The following is a 14,946-nucleotide window of genomic DNA, read 5'->3' on the forward strand; positions in this document are numbered from 1 at the left end:
TTCTCAAATGTAAACTTTGCTCATCTGAAATTCATGAGCTGCAAATTTGCTTATTCACAAACGTTCAAAGCACAATTCGTTCTAACATGTTGTCACACAATCTAAAATGTAGACACATCTCAGATGAATAGATGAAGATCAAAAGTAGAGTGTCATGTTTGGTTTTGGTTTTCTACAATAAAACAAGAAATAATGTGCTGTTAAAGCCAAAGACACGTAATGCATCAATAATACAACAGATCCCCTAGGAATTCTTATGAAATTTGTCACTTAAAAGAGTATCTTCTTTGGAATATTTCTGACAGGATTTCCATTCGTCAACAGTATAACTATTCACTAGGGATACAAAAATAATGTTGCACACTGCAAAACTGACACTGGTCAAAAGTTTATCAATTAAGATATATGACTGTGGCAGATCATAAAATATTTAGCAAGTTAAACATTAAGGAGACTTTATGCATTTTAAATGGCTGGCCATTAAATGTAGTCTACAAAAAAAGGTTAAGCACAATACTTGTTCCATACATCCTTCTGTGTCGCTTCGTTTTAATAAAAAAATCATATTGGGTAAAAAAAAGGAACTTTTTATACACCATTTTATGTGCACATAATAGATTTTCTCTGACTCAGAATGATAATGACGTATCTTCATCACCACAATACAGATTGGTAAAAGCTTAGTTTAGATTTGTTTTCATTATAATTATTTCTCAGTGTGATAGAGCACGTTTTGCTGTGAAGAAGATGGTTTGTGTTCCCAGCACCTGCTACCAAGGCCTATCTTCATTGAATCTCATGTCTTTTCACTCAGAACTTACTTTTTACAAAACTGGTTTCTGCCTTGCCAGACAGCTGGACTTATAGGGTGAAAGGTCATTGTGTGAAGGGTCAAGAGAACTGAAGTGCAGTTGAATAACACAGAGGGACTAATTATGATGTGGTTCGGAAATCTTTCTGACCAAATCGGTTTGGTAGTGGTTGCCAACTGACTCGGATCGGTAGAGTCTGACCAAAAAATTACGATGCATCGGGATGCTTCCAAATATGATTCAGTCGGACTCCCATTGAAGAACGGGGTGGCTGGGGGAAATCAGACACCCAGTGCTGCCTGCCACACAGTGCATGGCTGTAAAGGTGGGACCCATGGGTACCCCAACAGGTCCGATTGGGATTCTCCAGGTGCAGGGAGGCTCTCTATGGGCCCACAAAGTCTGATTCTGACTGCCGATTCGAGTTGGACAGCACGATTTGAAAAAAAAGGCTGTCCCAATTCAGCCTCGTAATCGGTAGTTCAGGAACGCAGCCCATAGAGACGTACGAGTCTGCTCCATACGGCCGATCATTCCGAATGCCGTAAGGTTCGAATAAGGATATTCCTAATGTCTAACTTGCATCGTAATTGGTTGGTCAGAAAGACACATTCCCGATCCAAATTGAGACGGAGCAAATGCCGTTAGGTGGCCTTCCTAAATGCGTCGCAATTGGCTCCAGACATGTTATATCGCAGTTACATCATCTGCATTTGAGAGTGACAAACAGCCTAGGACTTTGAATCAAACGTCTTACATCAACACCTTTCCACACTTTAATTCATACTTTGCAGTGACACTTTAACTTTCCAAGATATTGCTAGAATGGGAGTAACATGAGGGACCACCAATTACTTGGTACTTTATGCCATTTATAGCCTTGATTTTTTCTGCATTTCGACACACAGATTCCTTCTGTTTTCTGGAATTAGAATCCAAATTTAGAAGCACAGGAGGAAGTGTAGTTGCAGGAATTCTGCAACTACGTGTTCTGTGGAGAACATGGAGTTACCAAAGCCCTCCGCACACCGAAATGGGGCAGAGTTTTTTTTCATCAGCACCCTTGAAATGCCATTTTGCCCATGTGGGGGCGACTAGACGGTCGCTCATGAGTGCCCATGACATTTTCTAGCCGCTCTCGAGATTTTGTTGCCACTAGGGTGATTTTAGGCTTAACCTGCAACCTGTGGAAAAATCTCTCCTCGGGAAGCAGCTAAAGCTCCTTGATAGGACAATTTGGAGTTCACGTTGTTTTTTGTGCAAGGAGTCCTCTTCTTAAACTTTTTTTTCCCAACAGGGAGGAAGTGCCCGGAGTCTCCAACTTTCTGTTCCTGTCTAGTAGACACCTCCCAGTGCTTTGTCCATCTCCTAGTCATTTTTTCATTTGGATTTAGAGCTGGAATGATCATTCTTTGTCTGCTGCATATATGCCATTGGATTTAAGGACTTTGTATTTGAGATTTAATAAGTAAGTTAAAAAACTATTGTATAAGGGTGTTGTCTGTTTGATAGAGGCCATGCACCAAGATTTATTTGTATTTGTATTCCATTTTTAAATGTATTATGGTGGCAGAGAAGTTTTAAGGCATGGGTAAAGTGGGCTCTGGCCCAGGGCCGCAGCCTTTTTTGGGAGCCCCCTGTTAGAGTCTGCTCTGTCCTGTAGAGACTCTTGCCTTGATGACCTTGAACAGTTCTTAAACACATTGTTTTAAACAACGTTTGTAGGTGATGTGTGAGAGTCCATTACAGACATTTTGCAGAGAAATATTATTCATGTTTCATGCAACATCCATAAAAAAGTTTCTTTTAGATCAAAACACGACCTCACATATTCATATGTCAGAGGGTATTTGCAGTAATATTAGTGAACTGCTGCTGTGTCACAGAATTGAAAACACAGGCCACTATGCCTGAAAATCAGATGTAACATTAAGAATTTGGAGTAGTGTGCTCTGTCAGTAACCTGGCCAAAAAGGGCATGAAAGAACTGGAATTGGATAATAAGTTCACAGCTGTTCCAAACGAAGGCCCCCAAAATATGTTTGTCCCAGGGCCACCACAATTTTTAAGATGTCCCTGTGCAGTGGCAGTAAGCTGCAGTTTCTGTAGGGGCCTAGTTATTTTTTTACATGTAATTATTTTTATTTTGTAAAGGCAAAATGTTGCACAGTTTAGTACATTTTCTCCATGTCTTTTAATAGGTTTGCAATATTCATTTAATTTACTATTTGGCCTAGTCTGCCAATGGGCCTGCCAGCAAGTGGGCTCAGTACTAGTCTTGGGTGCATGGAACAGCTGTTTTTGTGGTGTCAGTTGAATTGAATCACAATTTAGGCCAATCATGGAATTTGATCCAAATACAAAATGTGTTTTTTGGGCGAACAGTGTATAGGTGGGATGATGCCTTTGGAGGATGTGTGTTGGTAGAAACATTTTAGCCCTGTTAATTTTTGTTTTTGGCATTGCTGGAAGAATACAGGTTTTCTCTGTGTCACCATGTCTCTTTTGTTTGGCCAGTGTGTGAGTATGTTTGCCATAGTCCATCGTTTGTCTTTGTTCCCCATGCCAAGTGGCAAGGGGCCATTTTGTATAGTCAGTGCCCATAGGCCTACATGTGTTTTTTGTTTTCCATGCCTCTTACAGGTTGTTTGACTATGTAACTTGCAGCCATTTTGTGTAGGCAGCCAGTGTGCTTCTGCCAGAGGCCTGCATGTGTTTTTTGTTTGTTGCCATGCCTCTTTGCTTGCTGTTGTTGTTGTGACCATGTGACTGGTAGCCTTTTTGTGTAGACACCCAGTGTGCTTTTGCCATAGGCCTGTGTGTGTTCTTTGTACTGGCCATGCCTCCTTGCTGGTTGTTATTGTTGTTGTGACCATGTGGCAGGTGGCCGTTTTGTGCAGGCAGCCAGTATGCTTTTGTCATGGGCCTGCATGTGTTCTTTGTTTGTGACCATGCCTCCTGCTCGCTGTTTGACCTTGTGGTTGGTGACCATTTTGTGTAGCCAGACAGTGTGTTTTTGCCATGGTCTGCTTGTGCTTTTTGTTTGTGGCCATGCCTCCTTGCTTGTGGTTTGACCATGTGGTTGGTGGCCATTTTCTGAAGACAGCCAGTGTGCTTCTGCCATAGGCCTGCATGTGTTCTTTTTTTCTGACCACGCCTCCTTGCTGGTTGTTGTTGTTGTGACCATGTGGCTGGCAGCCTTTTTGTGTAGGAAACCAATGTACTTTTGCCAAAGGCCTCTATGTGTCCTTTGTTTGTGGCCATGCCTCCTTGCTTGCTATTTGACCATGTGGTCGGTGAGCATTTTATATGGCCAGCAAGTGTGCTTTTGCCATAGCCTGCATGTGCTCCATGTTTGTGGCCATGCCTCCTTCCTTGTTGTTTGAGCATGTGGTCGGTGGTCATTATGTGCAGCCAGTCAGTGTGCTTTTGCTATAGGCCTGCGTGTGTTCTTTGTGTCTGGCCATGCCACCGTGCTGATTGTTGTGACCAAGTGGCTGGCAAGCATTATGTGTGCTATGCTTTCATATATTATTACATACTTTTTGTATATTATTACATACTTTTTTTGTAGTTTTCATCTGCACTGCTCCTTGTCTCCCAAATCTCAGTAAGTTTCAAATTCAATTCTTAGGGTAGTAGTAGTCGCCTTCCCCTAGTACATCAGCAATTATATTTTTTAAACTTTTACTTTTTGATGATTTTTTCACAAACATTTTTATATTTAATGTAATTTTATTTTAATTTTGTAAAGTTTTGCTTGTTCATTTTTGCAATTCGTTTTTCAAACGTTTTAACTTTTTAAACTTTTTTCAATGTTTTGCATTTTTAATTTTTTTTAAAAAGACTTTACAATTTTTTACTTCTTTACAATACTTCTTTTACTTTCTTTCTTAATTTTTTTCTTTTTTCTTTTCTCTTCCCTATTTTTCTAGCATTAGGTATCAACCCCATGTTCTATTTGCTGTGCTCAGATGCGTAATAGCATTCATTTTTTAAGTTTCATTCCATTGTCAGTTTTCCTTTGTCACCTGCACCTCCTGAGTGTAACATCCCAAACTGATGTACATAAAGCAAACAGTTACGTGTGTGTTGTTGTTGCTCTTTCTTATCCTTTTTGAGTGTGCATGAAAGTTTAAGTGGGTTTAGTTTTACAAATAGAATGGGTACAGTGTATTGTTAATTATTTATAAGTTAAGTAACCACATTAAATGATTCTACTAATTCAACTCCAATAATTCCCCATTTACTGGTATGCGTGTTTGTTTGCTTTTAGGCGTGCAAGAGAAGAGACATCACCCACAGAACTGCGAGACAGAAGGCCTGTGTACGATATGATGCATGACCCCAAAACAGAGACATGCCTTCAGCTTGTGCCACTGACAACTTCCAGCTTCAATATGGCCCCACATAAAGATGCTGACAAGTAAGTGGCCAGTTGGGAGGAGAGGAAGCTGATTTTCACCACCGTTATGCCGGACAGAACTTTTATTGGCAAACTTGTGCCAGCCCCACTGGCCTCTAGTGAGCAAGCTGGGAGCAGCACCCACGCATCAGCAGACCCACCCCAACCTAGGCCCAAGCCCATTTCTGGCACATAGGCAGCCACTCTAATCACAGCAACACTGATGAGCAGTGACGTTGAAATGGACTTTTCTCTTTTGCAAAATAGTACCCAATCATTGCAGGAAACTTAGATAAGTGGACAACAACAGCTGCAGCCAGCAATAGTAGTTCCTTCCGAAGTAGGAGCAGTCCAGGAGATTGAGAATCATGCTGAGGAAGTAAAAGAAGACCCTATTTTAGAAGATCCATTGTCTTCCAGATTTCCAGCAAGAAAAAGGAGAGGTACTCCACTATCTTCTCCTAGCCTCCTTTCTGATGATCAAGACTCAACTTAGATGACACCTATGACTGAGACACGCCAGAAGAGACTAGGGAAAAGGAAGGTTCCTGAAAGCCTTAGAGTTATGGATGAAGAAGAGGAGGATGATGAGGAGCCTGTTATCATGGATTTAGCCTAGTCCCAGTGGAGACTGATGTTACCCATCTCAATCTGCTCTCAGGGTCATGGCACTGATACCACCACCACCAGTTCCAGCTTTCATATTTGCAAAGCCCCGACAATGACCTACACCCACAACCACCTCTGTAGAAGTAGGCACTGCAAAGAGGCAGAACACCCACAGACTGCTACTTCTTCCTACATTGGCAATGGCACCATTCTCAGAAAGTGGACCTCCCAGTTTGGGTCTTCTGTACGGTTAGCAAGAAGGAGCCAAACATTGCTATATGCTCCATTTGCAGTGCAAGTGTTAGTTTAAGTAAGCTTGCTACAAACTATGGTATAGGACACCAAACAACCCATTTGAGAAAACACCACACAATCCGCTGGGAGGTGCACCTTAGCAAAAAAACTGCAATTGATGTTGGTAAAGGTGGTGGGAGTAGAAAATCTGAATCTGCTCCGATCATGGTGAAAGGTGAAGGTGAAGTAGAGCGTGACACCTGTCCCCAGTTGTGCAGTAGTATTGCCCATTTCAGAATCATCAACATCACAATGGCACCAGGATTCAGGTGGCAACACCCAGGCAAGAGCATACAGTGTCTGCCCCGCTGAGACGCACATTGAGCCTACCACCTGCAGTCCGCCTGCATCAGTGGCATCAGAAAAGAAGAAAAACACAGGGTACTATTCCTGGCATGCTTGAGCAGGAGGGCCTTTCCAAACGCAACCACCCAATGGCATGCTTGTACTGTGCAAAGCTGGCTAAAATGTTAGCACTGGACCTTCTCTCTTTTTCGTTTGTGGAAGGAGTGGGTTTTCTAGAATTTGTGGTGGCCATCTGTCCAAAATGGAAGGCTCCAAGCAAGTCCTATTTTGCCAAAGTTGCTGTTCCAGTGCTGCATCACAATGTGCTGGACTAGGATGGACAAGTTTTGCAGCAGAGGGCTCTTCACACTATTCACCTGTCCACAGACATGTGGACCAATTGCTTGGCCACTGATTACATGTGCATCACTGCACACTGGATCTCTTTTGTGGGGCTTAGCGAAATTATATCTGTGGGTCTTAACACTGCTGACATTTTTATTGGTACTAGGAAGCATACAACAGTAGCCATGTTCACAATGGAGAAATCCCCTACTGCTGTAAACATCTTGGATGACTTTAACAGCAAAGACTTTAAATGGCTGTGACCAAGAGTGGTTAATATTGGATTTGTTGCCATGAACATATGCAGTAATATAGTTAGGCCATGGCAGATGGTGGATATTTCAGGGTCCTCTGTTTGGTGCACAGCATCAACATCATTGAACAGGACTTTCTGAAAAAGGAAGGCAAGTCACTGTCCACCTGCAAAGAAATCTGTACATCAGGCACTCTTTTAAAGCCCGGAAGCAGTTGAGGGTCATTCAGCATGATAATAGAACAGCAGTTAAAGGACTCATACAGGAGGTGGCAAACGTTGGAACTCAACTTATTACATGTTGCAAAGTCTGTTTGAGCAGTGCAGACCAATCAATGAATATGTCATGCAAAGAGGAGATGCAACAGCAAATGGCATGATCATTGAGATGGATCAATGAAGCTTACTCAAATGTTTGACAGAGATGCGGCCTCCTTTTTAGATTTTCACACAGGACGTCTGCAAGAAGGACAGTACCATGGGCCAAGCTATCCCGTTGTTGCATATGCTACAGAAACAGCTAAAGGAGGTGTCTGAAATGTACACAGGTATGGACAAAAAAAGATGTGCGTGAGTTGGTAGAGAGCTTAATACTTCTCTTATCTGTTAATACAAGGGTGCAAAGAGAAATTGTGTTATCCAACCATTGCACATGTGCCACAATTACTGGCCACTGTAATTCCTTTTTCAGAAATGGATGTTTCAAACTAGTTGAGTTGGTGGAGAGCTTAATACTTCTCTTATTTGTTAATACAAGGATGCAAAGAGATATTGTGTTATCCAAACATTGCACATGTGCCACAGTTACTGGCCACTTTAATTTCTTTTTCAGACAGGGATGTTTCAAACTACAAGTCATGATTGCTGCAAAAGCCAGCGACCTACAAAAAGAACCGCTTGGCATTATAGGCCCACTCTTCCAGGGCACATTTTCTGCAGTGCAGTCTTCAACTTCAGAGCCGAGGGCAATGCTGTTGGCTCACAGCAGCGAAACCAACAACAAGATTACCAACAACAACTGGAGCATCAGCTAGGCCTGGGCAAAAATTTCGTTCCGTTCGCGGAAATTGCGATAATTTGACATTTTCGCGTTCCGCGGAGAGCGCAAAAATGTCAAAAATTCCGCTTTCCGCAGCTTGGCGATAATTTGTTTCTTGCTCGTGCTGTAAAATAATACATTCTCATGCGCGGGCGATCGCCTTACCTGAATCCCTGCGTTCGCCGACAAGTTTTCTTGATCCGGTCGTGTTCTCCATGAGATGTTGGATTGTTTTTAGCCATTTGCGCTGTCTCGCGACAGTTCTCGCCCGCAGTGACGTCATGCGTCGCGCGATCACGTCTTTCTTCTTGCGATCATGCACCGTGAGACAACTCAAAACAAGATGGCCGCGCCTGCGAGCAACCACATGGGTAAGTTGGCGACCCGCAACCATGAAGAAAATCTCGCGAACACACGAACTAGGCTAAATGTTATGATGATTATGACAGTAGCAAGTTTGATCAGCCCGATCCATACAGCCACTTTTCTGTGATTGTTTCTTGTTGTAATTTAATTGCTCTCACATACTTAATTGCACATCAGTCATAAAATGAATGATTTTAAATGACTATGCTCTTGCTCTGCCTCTGAGTCACCTTGGTACAGTCCTCATGAAGTTAACCTTTTGTCCTTCTCCTTGATTCTCCAATATAATTTCTGTTTTGCAATCCACAGGCCTTCTCTTCTCCTGCACAAAAGGCAAAAGCATAACACTCACACTCACCTTACCGGACTCAATAAGCCAGGCACCCAAGATTGATGGACAATCCAAGAAGAATACAGATGTGCTGCCCAATTTGGCAATACATTATCATTTCTCTATTAATAATATTTTTTTGGAACTGTGTGTGTTGTATGCTTCACTCCTACCTATTATTATTTACTACTTTTCAAACCTATGTGACAGAACCTATATATATATATATATATATATATATATATATATATATATATATATTACCTACTGGCGGTCGCCAGTAGGTAGTTATAGTTAGGACCCTGTTTCCATAGGAAATCTGCAACATTCTATTTTGAATAACTTTGGCGCCGGTCGACGAATCCTCGCGAATATTTCAAAATAGGTGTGGCGCTACGCTCCGCTCCTACCCTGAAAGTCTCGGGGGGATTCGTCAAGCGGGGGCTGAGATAAAAGGGGGGTCCCAAAACGCGTTTTTCCCATGCATTTTTCCATAGGACCTTTAGACACAGCTACAGCCCGAACGGCTGAACAGAATTACTAGAAATTTGGCAGAGAGGTAGTCCTCAGGTCAAGGAAGTGCCTTTTGTAGGTTTGGTGTAAATCTGTTCAGTAGATTCTGAGAAAATAGCCTTTAAATCAATATATATATCTGAGCCAGCTTACGGTGCGCTTACGGTGCGCTTACCGTACGCGTACGGTGGCGTGCGCGAGCGCGATTCTGATTGGTTCTTAGATCTTAGTAAACATTCGAATCGGTCGAAACCAGGAAGCGGCGGCCGCCATTTTGTGTGTTTCACTCAGAAAAAAAAGAGTGATATCTTGAAAAGGGGGCAAGGAGGAGAGTTACAGACCCCCTAACATTTGTAAGGGGGTCAAAGAAGGACAGAAAAGTACAAAGAAAACATTTATTGATTTTAAAAAAACTCGCGGGGTACGCGTACGGTAAGCTCAACGTACGCGTACGTTAGAAAAAAAATAAAATAAAAGAAATGAAATGCAGATTTAAAAGTTTAGATATTAGGGGGCTCTAAAAAGAGCCGTTGTGTTTATGAAGTGATTTTTTAGTGGTACCTACAAGTAAGTACCGATGCAGAGTCTAAGGTTCAAGAGGAAGACTCTGTTCCCTTCATCATTGAAGTGCACACCATCTCCTCTATAAATGTCTTGCATGTCGTAACGCAAGTTGTTGTGGTAAATGGAACCCATACCATAGTCACGGAGGAAAGCAGAAACAGATTTGTTGACGTGCTTTCTTGCTTTGTCAATCTGCGGACAGAAATGATTGGACCAGTTCCATTTTTGCCTTTGGCATATGTTAGAAAACACAAAGGCAGTTTTAGGGAAAAGTGAAAACAGTTGTGCAAAGGTGTCCTTCATAAGCATTTCCAGACCTACCCCAGTCAAAGTGCCTAGGTCATTGCCACCACAGTGCACTATTATGAGGTCAGGGTGTTGGATTTGCATGAAGGATTTCACCAATGGCATCAATTGGTGCCACTTTAACCCTCTCTGACCAATCCATTTAATGTCTACATTTGGCAAAGCAAGGTCTCTCACCATATATGTTTTCTCTGCATACTTTTCACTCCAGAAGACATAGCTGTGCCCTACAATCCACACTGTGAACATCTTCAAAGGAGAACTGGATGCACTCAGGAGGTGTAATTCAGTAGAATGGTAAAAAGAAATGAAAGACAGTTTGGAAATGGAGGCATACATATTTTTTTCATAAAAAAAAGAACTGATTGGCTGTTTCATACCATTCTAGAATAAAAACTAGGCTGTATGTGTAAATTAATAGAAGCATGTTTTGTATTGGTACAGAAAAATGTGTTACCAAAGAACAGTACTATGGATTTGCAGTTAGGTTTGAAAAGTCAAGCACTCTTGCTCTGTGGAATTGAAACATTGTTTGGTGAACTTCTGACCTAACTCCACACAGCAGTGTTCCATGAGCTGTTGCTATGGTAGCAGGCAGAAGTCAAGTTGGGGGAAGGGTACTAGGCAGAAGTCAAGTTGGGGGAAGGGTACTTTTGGAAAAGGGTTGGTTTTCAACCAATAGAAATGTGTGATTACATTTGAAAAAAAGGGGGAAGCACTGAGATTTGAAATTAACATGTATATGTGTGGAAAAAGAGAGGGAAAGTTTGCCATTATCTGGTTCTGCTGAGAGGAGAGATGTGTAAAGAACAGAGATCCTGGCTCTGATAATCTGCTGTTTGAGTGCCACATTTCTTTCACAGCCAACTAATTTTAAAGGTGAGTTTAGAGTTTGAGAGGGGACGTATATGGTAAATTAAGAAATGAATAATAGAAATGGAATTCCTTTTGTTGAAGTTGTGTTTATTATTTTCTGTTTTGGGAGAAATTTAAATGTGAGGAACATGTAAAATAATATGGACTATGTTTTCACGATAAATTAAGGTGTACTGGTAAAAATAAAGAATACTTTAAGGGTTTGAGGTTGGACTCAGTAATGCAAATACATACAGCATCAGTAAGGCTGGTTGCCCTTGCTGGAGTGTAGGCAGTCACCCAGGTTACACATGGTGCTGGTCTGAAAAAGCAGTTTGGACATGTGCTTTTTTAAGAATCTGAAAAGTGGATTCATAATGTGTCAGTCTGTAAAAGTGTTTATCACTTGCCAAAAAAAAGAGTAGTAAGTGTGCTTTCAAATTGGCAAAGAAATTTCGTTTTGTGACTAATGTGAAAACATGACTCTGTGTGCAAATAGGAATTACAGGCAGAGATTTATTGCGTATTGCTCTGGTGATTTCACAGTTGCATTAGATGGAAAGGGGGAGCCATTTTTTGGTGCAGAAGCAGACTCTTAGCACACACCCAGCTGCTTACCCTGTGGAATCATGCACAGTATTCACAAGCGAGTGGGGTTTGAGGTTTCAGTCAGTAATGCAAATACATTCAGCATCACTAAGGCTGGTTGCCCTTGCTGGAGTGTAGGCAGTCACCCAGGTTACACATGGTGCTGGTCTGAAAAAGCAGTTTGGACATGTGCTTTTTTAAGAATCTGAAAAGCGGATTCAAAATGTGACAGACTGTAAAAGTGTTTATCACTTGCCAAAAAAAAGAGTAGTAAGTGTGCTTTCAAAATGGCAAAGAAATTTCGTTTTGTGACTAATGTGAAAACATGACTCTGTGTGCATATAGGAATTACAGGCAGAGATTTATTGCGTATTGCTCTGGTGATTTCACAGTTGCATTAGATGGAAAGGGGGAGCCATTTTTTGGTGCAGAAGCAGACTCTTAGCACACACCCAGCTGCTTACCCTGTGGAATCATGCACAGTATTCACAAGCGAGTGGGGTTTGAGGTTTCAGTCAGTAATGCAAATACATTCAGCATCACTAAGGCTGGTTGCCCTTGCTGGAGTGTAGTCAGTCACCCAGGTTACACATGGTGCTGGTCTGAAAAAGCAGTTTGGACATGTGCTTTTTTAAGAATCTGAAAAGTGGATTCAAAATGTGACAGACTGTAAAAGTGTTTATCACTTGCCAAAAAAAAGAGTAGTAAGTGTGCTTTCAAAATGGCAAAGAAATTTCGTTTTGTGACTAATGTGAAAACATGACTCTGTGTGCATATAGGAATTACAGGCAGAGATTTATTGCGTATTGCTCTGGTGATTTCACAGTTGCATTAGATGGAAAGGGGGAGCCATTTTTAGGTGCAGAAGCAGACTCTTAGCACACACCCAGCTGCTTACCCTGTGGAATCATGCACAGTATTCACAAGCGAGTGGGGTTTGAGGTTTCAGTCAGTAATGCAAATACATTCAGCATCACTAAGGCTGGTTGCCCTTGCTGGAGTGTAGTCAGTCACCCAGGTTACACATGGTGCTGGTCTGAAAAAGCAGTTTGGACATGTGCTAAAAGTCCAGCACTAAAGTTAGATGAATTGAATAGGGCTCTGTTCCGTGGGTCAGTATCAGATGTAGAGAAGGTTGTTGATGCAAATATTTGGTCCTTCTTTGAGTACAAGGAACTTACTACTAATATGAGGCAAGCAAACGATGAAGAATATGGAAGTATTCTGAAAGATATCAGGATTGGACTACTCACTGAAGCAGGCACAAAAGCATTACAGAGTCAGTTGCTACATAATTTATTTCCAAAGGAAGAAATAGTTGCAGAGAAGATATACAAGAACATTGCAGAAAAGAAAAGTGTCATCTGCTTAATGCCAACTCTACGTGAATGCTCAATATTCAATGAGGAGCTTTTGAAATTGGAAAAGGAAGATATCAGGAAATTGGAAGCAGTGGATAAAATTGAGGATGGAAGAATTACTATCACATTAACAGGCACACTGAAAAATAAATTGGATTCACTAGAGAAGAACATTTCCAAAACAGCTGGATTAGAAAAAAATCTATATGTTTGCATGAACTGTAGAGTATTTTTAAGGAGAAATTTGGATGTTGAAAAAGGTTTAGTTAATGGAGCTATGGGAAGAGTTGTGGGTTTTATTAATTATCAGAAAAAAGATGGAATTGAATGTTTAAAAATAAAATTTGATCAGATAGAAGAAGTTAAAGATATTTGTCGTTGTTCAGTTCGTTTCATGCTTGTGAAAGACTTATATGTACGTAGGAAGCAGTTTCCGTTTTCTCTAGCATATGCAGTAACTATTCACAAGTCTCAAGGATTGATTGTAGATTGTGCTTTTGTGAACATTGGTTCAACTGTGTTCAAAGAAGGTATGGCTTATGTAGCTTTGTCATGAGTGAAAACATTATCTGGTTTATTCATGATAGACTTTGATGACTCAAAAGTTAGTGCTGATACAAATTGTGTAAAGGAGTATAATAGATTAAGAAGAACCTATGCTCCTCATTTAGGTCAGTATCCTGTGTTGGAGAAACGTGTAGTTTCTCGTAAAAGGAGAAATGAGAATATCTGTAATGAAGATGTAGAGAGGAGGAAAAAAAAGAGGAGTGATGTAATTGCAAGCAAAAAGAAAAAGGAAAATGAAGAAGAGGTTGTAGGATGTCATTTTGAAAATAGCTCTGGTGTCAACTGCTACGCTAATGTAGTGCTGAATGTTGCATTTTATCTGGAAAGTGTGCAAGAGCAGATAATAGTAAATCAGGGAAAAAGATTCTGTTCTGAGTTGAGTCTCCTTTTTCAATGCTGAGTAATGATAAAACTCAAATAGAAAGTGCTACTGAAATTAGAAAACTTTTAGATGTATGTTCAGGACGAACACAGTTTTCTCAAAATGTACAGCAAGACGCACAGGAATTCTTGATGTTTTTTCTTCAGGTACTGGAAGAAGAAGGGGTTCCCATTGAAAATTTATTTGGTCTCTCTTATAAATGGGAACATAGTTGTGAAAACTGTTATAATATATGTGGCTCTAATGTTGATTCTGAAAGGTTTATTTATTTAACATTGCCAGAAAGTAAAACAGTCACTTTTGCTAAATTAGTTAAAGATGCTAATCATAGCATGGAATGCAGTGAGTGTCAATCTGACATGTTTTCAACGTTAATTTTAAAGGAATACGGACAGTATGTAATTTTAATGATGCAACGCTGTAAAGCTGATGGTTCAAAATTAGATACTTTAATAAAGAAGTTTACAGGACAGCAATTATCAATTTCAGGAAAAACTTTTGTAACATTTGCAATAATTTTCCATGATGGACCTACTGTAACTTCTGGTCATTACACAGTTTATCTTAAATGTGAAAAAGGCTGGACACTGTGTAATGATTCCCAATTGATTTTTAAGCAACGTTTGCCTTTTGATTTAGCAAATTCCTATCTAATCTTCCTGAAACCTAAATTTTAGAGAGATTTGGCAACATCTGGACAAAACAATTTTACCATTTTATTGGATTACCATTGGAATTTTCAAAAAAAATGATTTTACAAATTACCATTTGGCCTAATGGAAAGGTAACCAATTGTAATGTGGACTTTTTCAATTTTTAATGAAACTTTGGAAAACCAAAAATTTAGAAAAAATCGGTAACATCTGCATAATTTAAATTTTGGAATGTTATTGGATTGCCATTGGAAATTTATTCAAAAAAGATTTTTAAAATTACTATTTGGCCATGCGGAAAGGTAAACACTTCTATTGTGGACTTATTTAATTATTAATAAATCTTTCGGAAACCAAAATGTTACAGAGAATCGGTGAGATCTGTACAATTTAAACTTTAGATTTTTATTGGATTACC

Source organism: Triturus cristatus, chromosome 2_2 (genome assembly GCF_964204655.1).
Source record: "Triturus cristatus chromosome 2_2, aTriCri1.1, whole genome shotgun sequence".
NCBI classification, from domain to species: domain Eukaryota; kingdom Metazoa; phylum Chordata; class Amphibia; order Caudata; family Salamandridae; genus Triturus; species Triturus cristatus.